The sequence below is a fragment of the Pelodiscus sinensis genome, chromosome 1 (genome assembly GCF_049634645.1).
Source record: "Pelodiscus sinensis isolate JC-2024 chromosome 1, ASM4963464v1, whole genome shotgun sequence".
Lineage (NCBI taxonomy): Eukaryota > Metazoa > Chordata > Testudines > Trionychidae > Pelodiscus > Pelodiscus sinensis.
Genome location: NC_134711.1, coordinates 57392017 through 57410845, shown reverse-complemented (window position 1 = coordinate 57410845; position 18829 = coordinate 57392017). Strand labels below are relative to the sequence as shown.

General features: G+C 41.2%; 1 long non-coding RNA gene across 1 annotated transcript in view; it reads left to right on the top strand.

Moving 5' to 3' along the window:
• LOC142826549 (uncharacterized) overlaps nucleotides 1-18829 on the top strand; it is a 38684-nt gene that overhangs the window by 10470 nt on the left and 9385 nt on the right. The gene's annotated exons all lie outside the window — the stretch shown is intronic.

The following is an 18829-nucleotide window of genomic DNA, read 5'->3' as shown; positions in this document are numbered from 1 at the left end:
ATCCTGAACTATATGACTAGACAATAGTGCCACAAAAGCACATTCCACACCTCACTCCTGTAGTCTGAAATATATAGTTTTCATGACATGGATCCTTTTCTTGGAGGTGAAATTCACTTTATGCAGAGGGCTAATGCAATGGCCGACATGAGATATAAATTGTGATAAGCCTTCCACTAACCCTCTTGCATAGATGAATTCCATCTTGGGTGCATAGAACCATTGAAGTCAATGCACATGGAGTGCTTCAAGGTTGATATGAATCATATGATTGGAAGGGATCTTGAAAGGTCATCTGGGTCCAGTCCCTGCACTCATGGTAATCCTCTGTTATCTGAACTACCCCTGACAGTGGTGTTTTTGTCTAATCTGCTCTTAAAAATTTCCAGTGATGGATATTCCATTGCCTCCCTAGGCAATTTATGCCAGTGCTTAACCACCTTGACAGTTAGGAAGCTTTTTCCTAATTTCCAATCTAAATCTCCCCTGCTACAATTCAGTCCCATTGGTTCTTGTCCTATACTCAGTTTAAAAAGAAAACTAATTTTCTCCCTTCTCCCTGTAACGACCTTTTGTGCACTTGAAAAATGTTATTATATCCTCTCTGTCTTCTCCTCTCCACACTAAACAAACCCATTTTTTCAGTCTTCCCTCAAAGGGCATGTTTTCTAGACCTTTAATTATTTTTGTTGCTCTTCTCTGCATTTTTTTAGAATTTCTTCACATTTTTCTAAGATGTGGCATCCAGTACTGGACAGAATATTACAGTTGAGGCCACATCACCATGGAGTAGAGCAGAAGAATTACTTCTAGTTTCTTACTTACTTCACTTCTCCTAATACATCCCAGAGCAATATTTGGTGGTTTTATATCAACATTACACTCTTGACTTCTATTTAGATTGTGATCTTCTATGACTCCCAAATCCATTTCTGCTGTTCTCCTTCCTAGAATGCCATTTCCCATTCTTTATGTGTGAATAAGTAGAATACTTTGCATTTGTCCTTACTGCATTTGTCCTTATTGAATGTCATCCTGTTTACTTCAGACCATTTCTCCAGTGTGTCCACATCATTTTGAATTTTCATTCTATCCTCCAAAGCAGTGTTTCTCAACCAATGGTACGAGTACCCTCATGTGTACTCAAGAGAAGTCTGGGAGGTACATCAACACAACTGAAATTTGGAGAGAACTGAATTTTGGTTTTAAGTTTTACAGCGCTTTATCAGTTTTGTACTTTCACACCCAAATTTCAATGCCTGCCCAGCTACGATGAAGTTGTTTAAACAAATGTGTTGCAATGATAGAAAAAAAATGTGTGTGTCTAAAAACTGTAGGTACTAGGGGTACTTATATATTTTTTTTAAAAAGAGGTACTTTATAAAAAAAGGTTGAAAAACACTGCTCCAAAGAACTTGTTACACCTCAAAGCTTGGTATCATCCTCAATCTTTATAAGTATACTCTCTTTTCTATTATCTAAATCACTGATGAAGATATTGAACAGAATTTCCCCCAAAACTGATCCCTTTGGTATCCCATTCACTATACCCTTCTAGCATGACTGTGAATCATTGATAAATACTCTCTGGGAATTATTTTCCAACCAGGTATGCATCCATTTTATAGTAGTTCTGTCTAGATTGTATTTTTCTAATTTGTTTATAAGATGATCATGCAAGACAGTATCAAAAGTCTTGCTATAGTCAAGATATACAACATTTACTGCTCCCCATAGCCACAAGCTTTGTTACCCTGTCAAAGACAGCTATCAAGTTGGTTTGTCACAATTTGTTCTTGACAAATCCATACTGACTGTTACTTCTCACCTTATTATCTTCTAGAGGTTTGCAAATTGATTGTCTAATCATTTGCTCCATTATCTTTCCAGGTACAAAAGTTAAACTGACTGGTCTGTAATTCCCTGGGTTGTCTTTGTTTCCCTTTTTATTGATTGGCACTATATTTGCCCTTCTCCAGTCTTTTGGAACCTTTTCTGATTTCCATGACTTTTTAAAGATAACCACTAAAGAGTAATCACTGATGGCATATCTGTTGAAAAAATAACATAGCAGTTTACAGATTATCTAGCAAATTCTTGGAAAGCATTGGACTCTGTTTTATTATTATTATTTCAGAAGATGGAGAAATATACCACGGAAGAGTCTATTCTGGTTGAGAATTTGAAAGTGGAAGGCAGCTTAGGTAAAAGTGATCATGAAATAATAAGTGTTCATGATTCTTAGGTATGTCAGGAGGGACAACAACAAAAGAATGACTTTAAAGACACTAGACTTCAGCAAACTCAGAAAGTTGTTAGGTAAGATCCCATGCAAGCAAATCTAAGAGGAAAAACAATTGAAGACAGTTGGTAGTTTTTCAAAGAGAAATGATTAATGACAAAAGAACAAACTTCCCTTCTATGTAAGAAATATAGGAAGTATGTTGAAAGACCACCTTCACTTAACCAGGAGATGTTCAATGATCTAAAAAAAAAAAAGAGTTCTGCAAAAAATGGAAACCAACAACAAATGACAATGAATATAAAAAATAACACAAGTACATAGGGAGAAAATTAGAAAAGCCAAGACAAAAAACAAGTTCAAACTAGCTAGAGACATAAAGGCTACGTCTACACTGGCCCCTTTTCCAAAAGGGGCATGCTAATTTTCCAGGTCATAATAGGGAAATCCGCGGGGGATTTAAAAAAAAGCCCTTTTCCGGAGGATCTCTTATTCCTACTTCAAAGTAGGAGCAAAGACGCGGAGCACGCCCGCAGCGGGACAGCCCGGGCGCGCTTGGGCTGTCCCGCTGCGGGGGTGCTCCTCGGCTTTGCTCCTGTCCCCCTGGTCTGCTGGGGGGGTGCAGCTAGTGCCCCCCCCCCCAGCAGACCAGGCTTTTCTTGCCTACCCCTGGGGTAGAGCAGCTGGGGGCTGCCGGGTTGGTCCCGCAGCGCTGCTCCGGACCAACCCAGCAGCACCCCAGCTGCTCTGCCCCAGGCATCCTGATTCAGCCGCTGCTGGTCAGTTTCAGCAGCGGCGGAATCAGGACGCCTGGGGCAGAGCAGCTGGGGTGCTGCTGGGTTGCTCCAGTAGAGCCGAGGACCCGCGCTGAAACTGACCAGCGGCTGACTACAGGAAGCCCCAGGCAGAGTTGCTCTGCCCCAGGCTTCCTGGAATCACCCGCTGATCAGGTTCAGCAGCAGCTGACTTGGGGACGCCTGGGTTTCTTAAGTTGAATCTGTATATAAGTCAGAACTAGCATCCAGATTCAGCCGCGGTTGAAACTGATCAGTTTCAGCAGCGGCTGACGCCAGTTCCGACTTACATACAGATTCAACTTAAGAACAAACCTACAGTCCCTATCTTGTACGTAACCCGGGGACTGCCTGTAATAACATTGTTGATTTTACAAATATATTGGAAGCAAAAGGAACACCAATAACAGAGTAGGCCCATTATTAACTGAGAGGGAGAGGGGAAACAATAATAGAAAATCACAAGAGCCTGATGACATGCGTCCTAGAATACTCAAGGAGCTGACTGAGGAGATACATCAGCTAATTGGTAAAGGCTAATCGCTAATGGCACATCTTTTGGGAAAATAACACAGCAGGGTGCAGATTATCCAATAACTTCTTGGAATGTGTTGGAGACATTTCTTTTTTATTACAGAAGGTGGAGAAATGTACTAAGGGAGAGGCTGTTGTGGTTCAGAATATGAAAGTGGAAGGCAAAGTTGGACAAAAGTAATCATGTACAGATGTTTGAGTAGCTGAAATCCCCAATCCTGACCAAAGTCCTGTACTTTCGATGATTTTGTTAGTTACAGATGGTTGCCTCCATCTTTCTCATAACAGTCACCTACCACCTCTACCTTATGTTCAGAAGTGATGCAGGGGAAATGAGGGGGCAAGCACCTTCCAAAGCAACATGGTGGGGGGGGGGGGGGGGGGAAGGGCAAGAGTTCATCCACAGGAAGTAGGGACAGAGTCCCTGGGCATCTAGGAGAACTAGCAGAGGGGAGGGGGCTTGTTCAAATTCCTTCTTTCAGGTGGATGGGAACTGGGAGGCTCTTGAAGCCCAGGTGAGTACTCCAACCACTGAGCTAAAAGTTCTGAGGGAAGTCCTCCTCTTCCACGTGCCCAGATTCTTGCAAAAATGACATAAGTGCCTAACTCCAAGGAGGTTTCCCAACTATAAAACAATACCACAAACAGGATCCTCTCTGCAGCTTGGACTTAGGTGCTTATACAGGCCTGTATGCAGGGTGGGAGGTGTGAATGCACCTCCCCATGATCCTCCAAGTAAGCGAGGCTGGGGTGGAGTGTTGCCCCAGCCTCCCATGTTCCAACCGGCTGGAGTTGATTTCCCTGCTCCCTCCCACAGAAGAGGTCTGTTATATCCATGGGATGGGTGAGTCTCAGCACACATCACTCCTATCAGAATCTCCCACCAGTTACCTCAGGTGGCTCCCCTCCTAGTCTGTGAGTTACAGTCTGAGGCACCTGTGATGCTTAGTGTCATTGCACCTAACTCCATATGAACAGCCATACCTTAGACTTTAGGCAAAAATGAGCCTAGATGAGGGTCTTTTACAATACAGAAGTATTGAGCAGCCTTAAATACAGTTCTCACTTGGGAGAAAGCTATCATAATCATATCAACAGATTCATAGACTCTCGCTGTCAGGCACGTTCTCCAGTACTTTAGTCATTCATACAGTTCTTTTCTGAGCCAGCTCCAATTTTTTCAACATCCTCTTTGAAATGTGGATGCCAGAAATAAACACAGTATTCCAGTAGCAGCTGCACCAATGCCAAATACAGAGGTAATATAACAGCTCTGTTCCTAATCAGTATTCCCCTGCTTATGCATCCAAAGATCACAGTATCCCTTTTAGTCACAATGGGCATGTCTAAACTACATCCCTCTTTCGAAACAGGGATGTAAATTAGACATATCAAAATTGTAAATGAAGCCGGGATTTGAATTTCCCACACTTCATTTGCATAATGGCGGCGACGTGTTCTTTCAAAAATGGGTAATTCGAGAGTGAAACCGCCACCTAGACGTGGGTCTTTCAAAAAAACTACCCTTTTTCGAAAGATCCTGTAAACTTAATTTTTTGAGGAGTACAGGATCTTTCAAAAAAGGGTTGTTATTTTTTGAGGAGTACAGGTTCTTCCGAAAAAAGCCGGCTTCATTTGCAATTTTGATATGTCTCATTTACATCCCTCTTTCAAAAGAGGGATGTAGTCTAGACATAGCCACAGCAACACTGGGAGTTCATGTTCAGCTGATTATCCATCATGACCCACAAGTCATTTTCACTGTTTCCTGGGATAGTCTCCCCACTTGCAAGCATAGCCTTCATTCTTTGTTCCTTGATTTATGACCTTGTTATACTGAAACACATATTGTTTGTTTGTATGTTGCTTACCAAGCTATCCAGACCACTCTGTGTCAGTGACCTATCTGCTTTATTATTTACCAATCCCCTAATCTTTGGAGCATCTGCTAAATCATTGGTGATTATATACGTCCTTTTAGGTTATTGACCAAAATATTAATGGAATCAGGCCAAGATCCAGCCCCTGCAAGACCCATTAGAAACAGATCTCCTTGATGAAGATTCCTCATTTACAATTATACTTTGAGACCTCAGTTAGCCAGTTTATAATATAATCCATTTAATATGCCCTGTGTTTATTCTGCAGTGTTCTAGTTTCTTAATCAAAACTTCATGTGGTAACAAGGCAAATGCCTTACAGAAGTCTATTGCATTACATTATTTCATTTATTAACCAAATTTGTAATTTCATCAATAAATTATATCATGCTAGTTTTCAAGATCTATTTACCACAAATTCTTGCTGATTGGCATTAATGCAATTACCCTCTTTTAATTATTCGTTAAAAGTATCCCAGATCAGCCTTTCCATTATTTTGCCCATGATCAAAGACTGACAGGCCTGTAATTACTTGGGTCATCTCATTTGCCCTTTTAAAATACTTTTTTTAGCTACAATTAACTTTCTTCCAATCTTTTGGAACTTCACCAGTGTTCCAAGATGTCTTAAAAATACATTTAAAACTTCTTAATTAAGGATCCAGTGAGGACCTTAGCCACCTCTTTTAAAATCATTGAATACAAGTTATATGGACCACTTGATTTTAACCTGCCTAACTTTAGTCACTGCTGTTTAACATTGCCTTTAAAGTATTTCATCATCAACCTCAGAGGGTATGAATACTGGCTTCTTTCCAAATACCAAAGAGGAATATTTACTGATCACTTTTTGCTTTTTCTGAATTATTATGAAATACATCAAACACAAAGAAGCAATTCTTTCCTTTCTCAAAGAAACTTAGCTCTTAAACATCATGGGCTAAATTTACTTCTTTTCCTCACCTGTTTACACTCCAGATACAAGTTACAATACAATGAATTTGCCTTATTACTCTTTCTCTGAAATTGTATAGGTTCTCTCTCTGGGTACGTCTACACTAGCCCCCTAGATCGATCTAGGGAGGCTAATGAGGGTGACTGGAATTACAAATCAAGCCCGGGATTTAAATATCCCACGCTTGATTTGCATGTTCCCGGCCGGTCGCCATTTTAGAAATTGACTAGCCCAAAATAACTGCCCGCATCTACACACAGCAGTGAAACGGGATTCCGGATTAAAGCCCGTAAATCGAATTAGGTGATAAACCTCATTCCACGAGGAATCCCACCTAATTCAATTTAGGGCTTTATTCCGGAATTCCGTTTTACTGCCGTGTGTAGACACGGGCAGTTACTTCAGGCTAATCAATTTTTAAAATGGCAACCGGCCAGGAACATGCAAATCAAGTGCGGGATATTTAAATCCCGGGCTTGATTTGCAATTCTAGTTGCCCTCAATAGATTGATCTAGGGAGCTAGTGTAGACGTATCCTCTTTCTCTTTCTCTTTTTCTCCCAACAATTGTTGGTATTAAATGCAACAAAATAAACAACATCTGGTAGCAAATTTCATTCTTCCTTTACATCCTAAGCTGAAAGGTGAACATTGATAATGATTTATCAATTCATAGGGTTTTATTGCAGGATTTATCATAGCAAGTTTAGAAAGTCTAAGTATTTGAATTCCTAGCCAAGAGCGAGTGCCAACACTCTGATGCTTTTGCAGAAAGACAGATCAGCACAGGGCAGCCAAAGTTTCCTTATTTCCTGCAGTATCAGGTATGGGGAAATGATTTTTGTGCAAATGCAGAATTGCATAGAAAAATGACCAGTCTTCTTGGTTGGAAAAATGATTTCTCCTTCTTCCATGTACAGACAAGCCGTTGCTTGCTTCAGACTTCTTGGTTAAATTGACTATTTTTTCTGTGGGTCAGTGGCCCCAACTCAAAAAAGATTCCATACCCCTACCATAAATAAAGACAATCTTAAAATCTTTTGTGTTGAACATAATATTTCACTTTATTTAAAATGAAGTTTGGTAAACTAACATGAGAAAGTTAAAGTGCTTAATCTGTTTAATAAATTTGATTAATATTTCCTTTCTTACTGGTCAAATTGAACTGTTCTCTGTAGCTGCAGCACTAGCAAAATGACCCTAACCCTAACCTGGCCCTGATCCTGCAGCAGATCTTGTGATCTGATCCCCATCTGGACCCAGGAAGGGCCGGCACCGGCCCCCCTCCTACTGTGGCACATGTAGGATGGGAGATCATGATCTGGTTGCAGTGATCCTGGCCTGGCTGCTTGTCCAGACACTGCTTCCCAGATGCAGCAACCAAGCCCCAGACAGTTAAGGTAATCTAGTCCCAAATCCCACCTGCCACATACTCTACTTAACACCCCCAGCTCCCTACCCCGCCTCCTGCACCTCCCACACACCCCAACCCCTTCCTTGAGCACCTCATAAACCCCAACCCTGACTCCTTCACTCCCACATCCACAAACTGCACCCCCAGCAGCAGAAGTTCCATTAACTAAAGTCTGTGAGTACAATGTTTCATTTATGCTATTATTAATCATCATGTCAATTATCAATTATATTAAATTGTACATTTTCAGTCATACAAATGGGCATTCTTATACTTCTCTTTGTTGACCACTTGTTCTGAATTTTGATGTAGTTTTACTCATTATTTTGAAAAGGTTGCCAACCCCTGATTTTAGTCACTATAGATCAGGGGTAGCCAACCTGTTCCAGACAAAGAGCCTAGATCCAGTGCAAAGAGCCAGGGCAAAAAGTTGTAAAGCAAAAAAAAAAAGTCCCCCAAAAGAAGAAAAGGAGCCCCCAAAATGTTGAAGAGCCAAAAAAAAACCCACAAAAAAAACCTGGCCCTTTAAGAAGTCTTTTTGAGGTATTTTGGCCTCAGTATGCTCCTGTCAGCAGCCATAGCTGCCATATTGGATCTGCCATTTTGATCTGGGTGGCTTCTCTGCTCTGGTGAGCACAGGGGAGCTGGGAGGTGTGGGCCATGTTCACCATCTGCACTGATGGGGGGGGGGGAGGAGGAGGTAAGAGCCGCATGCAGCTCATGAGCCAAGGGTTGGTCACGCCTGCTATAGATTGTGGCATGAGCTTCCCACAGTGACAAACTCTAGCAGACTCTTATGGTGTGTTACACTGCATTTCTAATGGTGTTTGTTTGACAGAAAGAGTGAAGCTCATACTTTCTAGTTCTGTTGCCATTGGGTGGGTCCTCCCACAGCTGTTCAGTGATGATCATGAAGCATAATGAAGGAGGTTTAATATAGCTAATAGGCAGTTTTCTGTTTAGAAATTTGGTGAGCAGTTTCCCTGCCTCTCTCTATTCAGCCACTGGTTACATGTCCAAATCTTAGCAGAGCATCTGAGAAGGCTAAGGAGGAAGAATGATGTAGTAAGAGGCAGTGCTGCTTTCTGTGAAAACAAAATGAAGCTCGACAAACAGAAGGTTTCACCTGTACATTGACATAAGGGAGGTGCAAAGCCCCATGTAATCTTTGTGCTAATCTAGTTAACTTTTCATTACTTTGTTCCATTGCTGTTTGGTTTGTTACTGATTTGTTTAATGCATTTATTATTATACTTAATTAATTTGTTGTTATTTATTTATTCACCATAAAGCACCACAAAATGGGTCTATAGAAGAGAATAAAGCAGAATAGTTTGGAGAGTTACCAAACTAAAGCCCTTTCTGCTGCATTGATCTGAGAACAGCATGGCTTATTTAGGTTGTCAGTGACACCTGAGACAGATGATTAAATTCTCAGATCATTTGGGGATAATCTTCTCTAACGGCTTTGAGAGAAATGGATCAATATATCAAAAAGGAAGCAAATTATCAGCCTATAATTGTTTGAGAGCAAGTGACATTATATCAAACAAAGATCCCAGTTATTAGCAGCCTGTGGATTTTTTTTTCCTTTTTGGTGCAAAGGATATTTAGCCTGTTCAAGATTTATTTCTTTACTGTTTAATGAGTGAGAAGGAAAAAGCCCTTCAAAACAGAGACAGGCATGGTCTGCATTACACAGTTAAATTTACATCAGGCACCTTTGTTGACCAAATTTTGTCAGTGTCTATGGGTAAGTCTACATTACAGAGTTTTTTCAAAAAAACGACTGTTTTTCCAAAAAAATCTTCAGTTACATGCACATTGCAATCACGTTCTTTTAAAAGAAAATTGAAATAATGGAGGAGGTTTTCCAACATTGGTAATTCTCGTTCTATGAGGAAGAAGCCTTTTTGAGAAAGAGCTCTTTTGGAAAAAGGTGTATGTGGACGGGGAAGAGGGAGTTCTTTTGGAAGAAGAGGAAAGAGGAAAAAGCACAGGTGCCCTGGTGGCCACTCCATCCATAATAATCACAGCTTACATGTGAGATAGCGTCCATTCAGAGTGGACGCTATCTTTCAAAAAAGCAGATCGCTTTTTCGATGTGCTTTTGCAGTGTGGATGATCTCTTTCGGAAGAAGTTTTTTCAGAAGATCTTTTGCAGTCTATACGTAGCCTAGAAGTCTAGACGCTTGCAGTCTAGACGTAGCCTAGAAGTCTAGACTCTTGCAGTCTAGACGTAGCCTATACTACAGCATTGCTCCTGCTAATGTAAGTACTCTGCTACACTGATATCATAACTTCAGCTCCACAAGAGCTATAGGGCTTATATCGGTGTAGTTAGGGCACCTCAGTGCCCATGTGGACAATTCCCAGCTCCCCAAGCAGATTGAACAGGTTTCCACTGCCATCCAGGTTTGGGTTATTGCACAGGCACCCTACTCAGAGATCTGCTGCCCTCCAGGACCAGGGATCCCTGCTCCCTGCCAGGAGCATAGCAGCTGACTTCACTCCAAGTACAGATCTCCCTGTCAGAGGCAAGAAGTCCTGCGCTGCTTCCCCCCATGCTCCACTCCTGACTGACTATGGGAAGGTGAGGAGCCTCAGGCAAGAAGCCCAGGGAGCAGCTGGACTTCCTGCAGAAAGCCGTACCCTGGCTCTGAGCCCCCACTCAGCTCCTCTTCAGTCAGTGGAAGTGCTCTTGGTGAGCATACGCACCATGGAGAGAAAGAGGGTAGTGTGGACATCAGTCAGTCCTGTAATTGCTGTAGTGACTATAAGTCAATCTAACAAAGGTAGATTTAAGATTGTAATGGAGATAGGCCCTTGGAGTGCACACATTTTGGGCATCAAAGATTCATGAGAGTGAAAATGGAGTGATATTCCACCCTTTCATTGGACTCGTTTAGTTTGCCTGCTAGGCTACGTCCACACTTATTTCAGAATAAGCTATTCTGGAAGAAATACTCCGAAACAGCTTATTTTGAAATAGCGTATCTATCCTTCAGGAAAGCCTTGAAATAAGTTGAGACAGGCTTCCCTAATGTGGATGCACTACCTCGATGTATAGCCCCAGGAAGCACTGGGGAGTAATTACTTTGAATGGCCCTGGGGAAGAGCTATTTCAAAATAGCAGCAGTGAGGCACCCACACTATAGCTATTTCAAAACTGCTATTTCAGAAGAGGTGTTATTCCTTGTGGAATGAGGTTTACAGAAGTTGGAATAAGCTGTCAGTTTTTTAAATTTATTTCAAAATAATAGAATTTCTGTGTAGACTCATTGTTATTTCAGAATAACGACCAATATTGAAAAATAACACTGCTGTGTAGGCTCACCCTTAGGTTCTAAAAAATGTCCAGAGACAGTTAAATTTGAGTTGACGAGCTCTGTTTCTGTATCACTTTGAATCATCCCTGTTAATGAATAAGGCTGAAGTTGAAGTTATGAGCCACAGTGTCAAAGTGACCTATAGGCAGCTGTCCACTCCAATACTTTTTAAATCAAGAATGGATGTTTTTCTTAGAGAGAGGCTCTAGTTCAAAGAAGAATGAAATCAGTGAAGTCCTATATCCTGTGCCATGCAGGAGAGCAGACTACATGATCTCAGTGGTCCTTTCTGACCTTAACATCCAATGTAAGAGTGTCTAAGTTTTGAAGCCCTTGTGGACTTCATGACCAAATTAAGACTGTCTGGATCCCATCAACCCATCAATTTCTTAATACAGTACTGGACAGGATCTTGTGTTTGGTCTAATCATTGACCTGGCCCTGATAGGAAGGAAGTCCCCATTCAGCTGGGTAATATGCTGGGTAAAACTAACTCCTGTGCAGAAGGCTAGCACTAGATCTATGTATCACCTAAACCTTATTTTGAGGACTCAGGTGATGTGCCTGTATTGTTCAACCACTGTCACAAGATAGATTTAAACCCAGACTTTAAAGTCAAGGCCAATTTTACAGTCACTTCTGAATAAATCCATAGCTACAGTGTAAAAGGTTTATCTTAAGATGGTAGAGACAGGGTATAAACATCTCTATGTAATAGCAATACAAGAAGTTCTTATTTTGGCAAAGACACAAATACGTAATAAAATCACATACATATGCACACACCCACAAATACCAAAGGATTTTGGTGGCAAGCAAGCAAGATCACACTATGTTATCTAAAATACTATGCCTGCCACAGGGGACTACCAGGGGACTACCTACAAATAGATGCCACTTTATAATACTCCTCTGTTTGTTTGCTTCCATTACGCTATAGAGTAGACATTGTGAACTGTCTGAATTTTGACATGGAATTAGTATGAATGTTTCTATCTTATTTTTATCCCCTACCCCATATGTATTTCATCCATTTTTCAAAACAATCTGATTAGTGAGTGGAACACCCCACCTCTTTCTTCCAAATGTTTCAGCCTTTCTCAAGTAAACCAAGCTGCAGGGGACCTGAGTGAGGTGAACAGCCTGTAATAGTTGTTTCAGTGAAGATACTGTGGTTTGCTTCAAACAAAAGAAGGTTCTTAAGAATGTTTATAATCTCACTTTTATTTTGTTAAAATGGTTATGCAAAATTCAAAGTTTGTCCCGAAAATTAATGATTTCTGTGAGAGCTGTGTGAATTTATAGAAGGGCAGAACACAGCTTTTTGGGAAGAAATATTTTCTGAGCTAAGAGAGAGACTTCTTTCGGATGAAAAAAGGTTGGGATTAGCCAGTTTCATATGCAAGAGAGAAGCTAATTTGGAAGCAGTGTTGAGTTTCAAACACTCTGTCCTTTATCCCCTTCCATCTCAGACAGAGAATTATGTTAACCTAATAGAAGAAAACTCATCAGTCTCCCAGACATTCCCAAGAACAGCAGAGGATTTTGAGGCAGAGGTGCAAGCATGTAGAAAAACAGGTTGCATTGACAAGGATGAAGTCTGCAGCCACTGCAAGGGGAATATTTACAGGGGGGGAAACCAACAACATGTCTTTCTCATGCTCTAGTCTACCCCATGGTTTGCACCTCTATTTTCAAATAATAAACTAGTGTCAGAACAAGAGGACTACAGGAGGCTGGACAAGAAACAGACAGAAAGAGACTTCAGATGAAGAACAAACTCTATAAAGGAGCTATGAATGTGGGAAAATTAACTCAATTATCATGTTCTAGTGGAAATGAAAAATCCTATCACTGAAAAGTGTAAAAATTACTTTAGTTTTGTCTACCAAACCCTATAGTGCCATAAACCTTCCCTATATCATATATATAGTAGCCCAGGGTATGTCTACACTATCACCCTAGTTCGAACTAGGGTGTAATGTAGTCATACGAACTTGCAAATGAAGCCCGGGATTTGAATTTCTCGGGCTTCATTTGCATGTTGCCGGGCGCCGCCATTTTTAAATGTCCTCTAGTGCGGACGCCGTGCCCACGGCTACACGCGGCACGAACTAGATAGTTCGAACTAGGCTTCCTACTCCGAACTATCTGTACGCCTCGTGGCGCGTGTATCTAGTTAGTGCCGCGTGTAGCCGCGGGCACGGAGTCTGCACTAGCGGACATTTAAAAATGGTGGCGCCCGGCAACATGCAAATGAAGCCCGGGAAATTCAAATCCCGGGCTTCATTTGCAAGTTCGTATGACTACATTAACCACCCTAGTTTGAACTAGGGGGGTAGTGTAGACATATCCCCAGTGTCTGAGAGTCTGTAACGCCGAAATGCTGGCTGTTCCCTCTGGGCAACGCTGTTGCCTGAGTCACGTTCTTCAACCCCCACCTTGGTGCTCGGCTGACTTCTGCGCCACTCAGGTGGGCCGCCGTGGGGGAGCAAGCAGCGCAAGTGGCTGTTTGGGTGCCGCAGTTCCCAGCACGGGACCCAAATGGCCGCTTGCACTGCCTGCTCCCCCGTGGCAGCCCGACTGAGCGGCGCAGAAGTCAGCCAAGCGCCATGGCGGGAGGTGAAGGGGGTGGGGCAGTGATATACATGCCAGGGGGCAGGGCCTGGCCATGTATGTCACCACCCTGCCCCCCTTCACATCCTCCTTCGCCTCCTGCCATGTTGCTCGGCTGACTTCTGCGCCGCACAGCCGGGCTACCGTGGGGGAGCCCAAACGGCCGCTTGCTCTGCTTGCTCCCCTGAAAAAGCCTGGCTGAGTGGCACAAAAGTCAAGCCTGGCTGAGTGGCACAGAAGTCAGCCGAGCACCACGGCGGGAGGTGAAGGGGGACGGGGTGGTGATGTACATGGCCAGGGGGTGGGGCCAGGACGTTCCTTCATCCCCGACGGAGACAGGAGAGCAGAGAGAGAGTGAGAGGCAGGAGGGGGAGAAGAGAAAGAGAGAGACGGAGAGATAGGCAGAAGGCGGAGGAGAGCTGAGAGAGAGAGGGGGAGAAGCAGTAGGAGGAGAAGAGAGAGAGAGAAGGAGACATGGAGCAAGATACTGGAGTCTCAGGATAAAAGACCGACATGGAGGAGAAACCTGAAAATCCCATCTTATGACGGGTAATTGGCTGGTTAAAAACATAAAAGGCAAAATCATCAGATAGAAAATAAATTATAAACGCCTTTTCCTGTGTTTGCATGTGTCTGTAAAGTGCCTGATACATCTACATAGCTATGTAAATGAACCCAGTATAACAATAACAGTTAATCCCAGTAAACAAAAATATTACAGTAGTGCCAAGCTTCCACCCTTTTATTTCAATTACTCTCACTTTGTTTCAAGGTTCCTTCATGTGACAGATTAATTAAAGCAATCTGATTAGTTAAAGGTATGTATACTTTGTTGTATGTGTAAGCAGGGCACCAACTTCTCTACACCTCTTCCTACTCTTCTGGTGTTCAGTAGGCCTATAACACTTTCACTCACTGTATCTCTCAGATTAAAAGTCTGTGATAAACCCAGTGCATAAATACAGCCTTTTATAAAGGTATTTCAGTGTTAGAAGATGTGTATAGGCACTCATGTGTATAGGCAAGTGTATAGGCACTCATGTGTATAGGCAAGTGCCTAATGGCTTTTGAAAATCTCATTAGGCACTTGCCCACGTCTTCAGGTACCTAAATGCCTTGAGAAATCTGATCCTCACACACTGCCAAATCCTCAATAAACTTTTTTCAAGGGATACTAAATATATTTAGAAAAGTCTCTGTATCTCAAGATCAGTCATGCTATATTTCTCATTCATTCATATCTTTTCAGTGGTTAACTGATTTTTCTCAGATGCTTTCCCAAAAGATCTTCCCTGTTTACATTCAGATTAGTTGGGTTCTCTGTGAGCATTCTTTGCCTTTCTATTTTGATTACAAGCTCATTATGATATCTGCAGATGCAAGTATAAAAAAAATGAGTGGCCTATATCCATTCCAGTCCATTTTCAGGTATAAAATGCTTGCTTAATGTCATAATATCTTTTATGCTTCATTTCCAGCCTTTGTTGGTCCATAGATTAATTATTCTCTTAATAACTAGGAACAATAAAGCTATTCATATCAGTGAAAGTGTCACTGAACTGTGTCCGACTAAAGGATACAGCAGATTAACAATCATTGTGGTTTATTATTATTGGCAAGTATATTTATCTCTACAAGAAATATAATATTTTAAATAATTAAATTTATTCACTACAGCTATACCAAGAAGAATACATTACAATCGTTTAAATAGTTTCCATTAAAGAAAAATAAATAAGTAGATTATTTGCCACCTACATTTCTGACAAAAACATCTCAGGGTATGTCTAGACTGCATCCCTCTGTCAGCAGAGGTATGCAGATTAGGCAGGTCGACATTGCAAATGAGGCAGGGATTTAAATATCTCATGCTTAATTTGCATAAATATGGCCACCGCATTTTGCCGACTCAGCACTTTGTCGGCAAAACGAGGCAGTATAGAGGGGGAACTGTCGAGAAAGAAAGCCTTTTTGCATAAGGAGGCATAAGGGAGCTGTTGAAAAAGGCTTTCTTTCTCGACAGATCTCAACAGAGGGATGCAGTCTAGACATACCCTTAGCTTAAGCTGTTTTGTATATATGTGTGCATTAGAATTCAAATGTATTTCCTAATCCCAATATGTAAATGTTTAACTATTAAGACTCAAACTCATTGCTCATTAAAATGGCTCCACCAGATTGGTCTCAGGAGGCCAAATTAGAATAGATCTCACTATTTATGAGGAGCTTAAATGATATTATTTGAAAGTGAATGCCATCTCCATTCACCTAAGTCATCTAGGGATATGTTAACAATTAAACAATAAAACTACATTACTGATTGGTGTGTGTTTATTTAGATGTAAACGGGCAGCCTTTAGTACTGAAAATGTATGATCTTCGTATGGTCCCAATTTTTAGTATACAAAAGATATTAAAGGATTTAACAGCCTGTTCATATGCTTGTCTAATCACTTCCCCCTTTAAACAAACATACAAACACCTGGTTCTAACCGTCCCTCTTTTCTGCCACACAGTAATTGGTATGACCTCCTGGATGCAATTTTAAGTGTGACTTTCCTTTGTTTAGTCCATTAAAAACCTAAAATAAACCCAGTGTCTCCCCTTTGAACTCTTGTCAGAGGTAATCTGGAGTGCTTTTCAGGTATTATAGATAATAATTTTACTTGGGAAGATCAAGGTTTATTGATTCTATCAGACCTTATAGAAAAATCCACCCATGAGTTTCCCTTAGCTGATTTATATGACAAATTCTATGTCATTTTCTCTTCTCTCTCAGATTTGTTATAGCTTCATAATACTCAAGCTGGAAAGCCTTAAAATAGAGTGTGGAAAACATGTAAAAACTGGACTACAGCTAGGAATTAGGAAAAAGTATTTTTGTTCTATATAATAAATCTATTTCAAGTGATCGCAGGGAAACATGGTAATAGCTTCTCTCAATAAATGTTTATAGATACCCAAATGTGTTCTCAGTGCACAATCCAGAGAGACTTTCATTGTTTCTGAAATTGCCTCATGTTATAGATGTTTAGTCCCAAATTTGTGATTTCCTTGCAGGCGTGTTAGACTGAGACTGATATTCCAGCTGCTGTCTAAGAATCTGATCCTTTATCTATTTAAGCCAATGAAAATTGTGTTACAATTACAAAATTACAGTAGGATCAAGATCTAACGGATCAAGCAATGAAGCTTCTCTATGTAGATGAATAACCATGTTCTTACTTCATAGCCAGGGTTTTAATTCAGCATAAGCTGTCCAGAGCAGAGCTCCAGTAAATATTTTTAAACCGGTAGGATCTTTGGTGACTTCCACAGGGAAGAAGCCCCATGTCTCAGTATCTACCCATGGGGCTCAAGACCCAAGCTGTGGTACCCTTGTCCTCACATCTAAAGCTCTAAGCCATGTTGTCCCACAGCTCCTTGGCTAAAATCCAGACAGATCACTCTTCTCAGAGCTTTAACCCAGAGCTCCAGGAAATAGTGTCAGAATTTCAAATATCCAATAGGTACTTTGTTTATATAAAATGATTTGTTTAAAAGAAGGCCCAGTATGTTGTTTATGGATACATAGACAGATGTCTCTGTACCTTCTAATGTTTTTCCTTTGGATTATAACATTGATTCAAAAGAATGGAACACAAATTTTTATTTATGCTTGATCTTTCCCATATTGGAATTACTATCAATTCTAGACCTTCTAGTCTTACTATTTTACAAGTTATAAAATGAATCTAGACTGGTGCAGATGGGAGGAAACACTATACAATTCATATTCTGGATTAGTGTAGATGAAGTTTAGTTACAGACTGGCCTAAAATGTAGTTTAATCCCAGGCATATTGAGTTAGAAACTTTTTTATCTGGAACCATGTTTGAACTGAATAAACATATGGCGAACCATAATGTAATAGTCAATAGCTCCTCAGTCGGGAAATGTTTTTTTCCATTTCCTAAATATTTTTCTATATTATGTGTTACCATTTACTTCATGCATGCATTTTCACTTCAATCAATTGCCTGGAAAGTTTTGTGTGATTTCCTTTTGCCTCTATCCTTTGAATTCCACAAATACATCTTTGATTTTGTAACAAGTAGAGCTATACTTTAGGTCCAGCCCCTTAGTACCCAACAGGACTCGATCAGTGGAATAGAAATTTGTAAAACATTAATGAAATATCCAATGGCATTTATATCCTCATCAAAGTAACCTTGAAATGGGTCATCAACTCAGACAAATAATACTTAGATCGGGTGATGTCTTGAACAAATGTCATATGTCATACTCAATTCAGTAGTCAAAAGGAGGGAATCATAGGTGCCAACTTCCTTTTTCTCTGGGGTTTGCTCAATTCCTGCTCTGCTCCAAGCTTCACCCCTACCCCAACCTTCCACTCTGCCTCTTCTTGCTCCCATTCTGCCCTATCCCACTCCTTCTGGCCCCCTCCCCTGCCTCTTCCTGCCTTAGATCCTCCCCCTACCCCAGTGCCTCCTGCACACCACTGAACAGGAGGTACAAGGAGGGAGAAGAAAGGAATGATCTGCAGGGTTGCTTATGGGTACTGAGAACCCACTATATATTTTTCCATGGAGCACCCATGGCGTCAGCATTTAGGGGGAGGGCTGTGGGATGGATGCAAACAGCATTTCCCTATGGCAGCATAAGGAATGATTCTACTCAGTGAAGGATGGGGTCAGTACTGCCTGTATATGCTATCAAGGGAGGGCAGATTTAAAGTCATGTCAGAACTCCAGGGGGCCCTGCTGGCAATGGCTGTCTAGGAGAGGAATGGAATCAGTTTGTTTCCTTTCTACTTTGGCCTTCATTCTTCCTGGACCTGGTCTGCCCACTTTTGAAGCTGCACCAACTCATATGTTCATTGATTCCAAAGTCAGAAGGGACCCTTGTGATGGGCACTAATCCTAACGGGGAGCAGGAGTTGTATGTAGCATCTTGTGTTGCCATATCTAAAGTCCAGACATGCTTTCTACTGTCAGGGGTTTAAAGCCTGTTTTCGCTAGAATTCCTTAACTTAAAATTATCATGCAATCCACTAAGTTTTCACT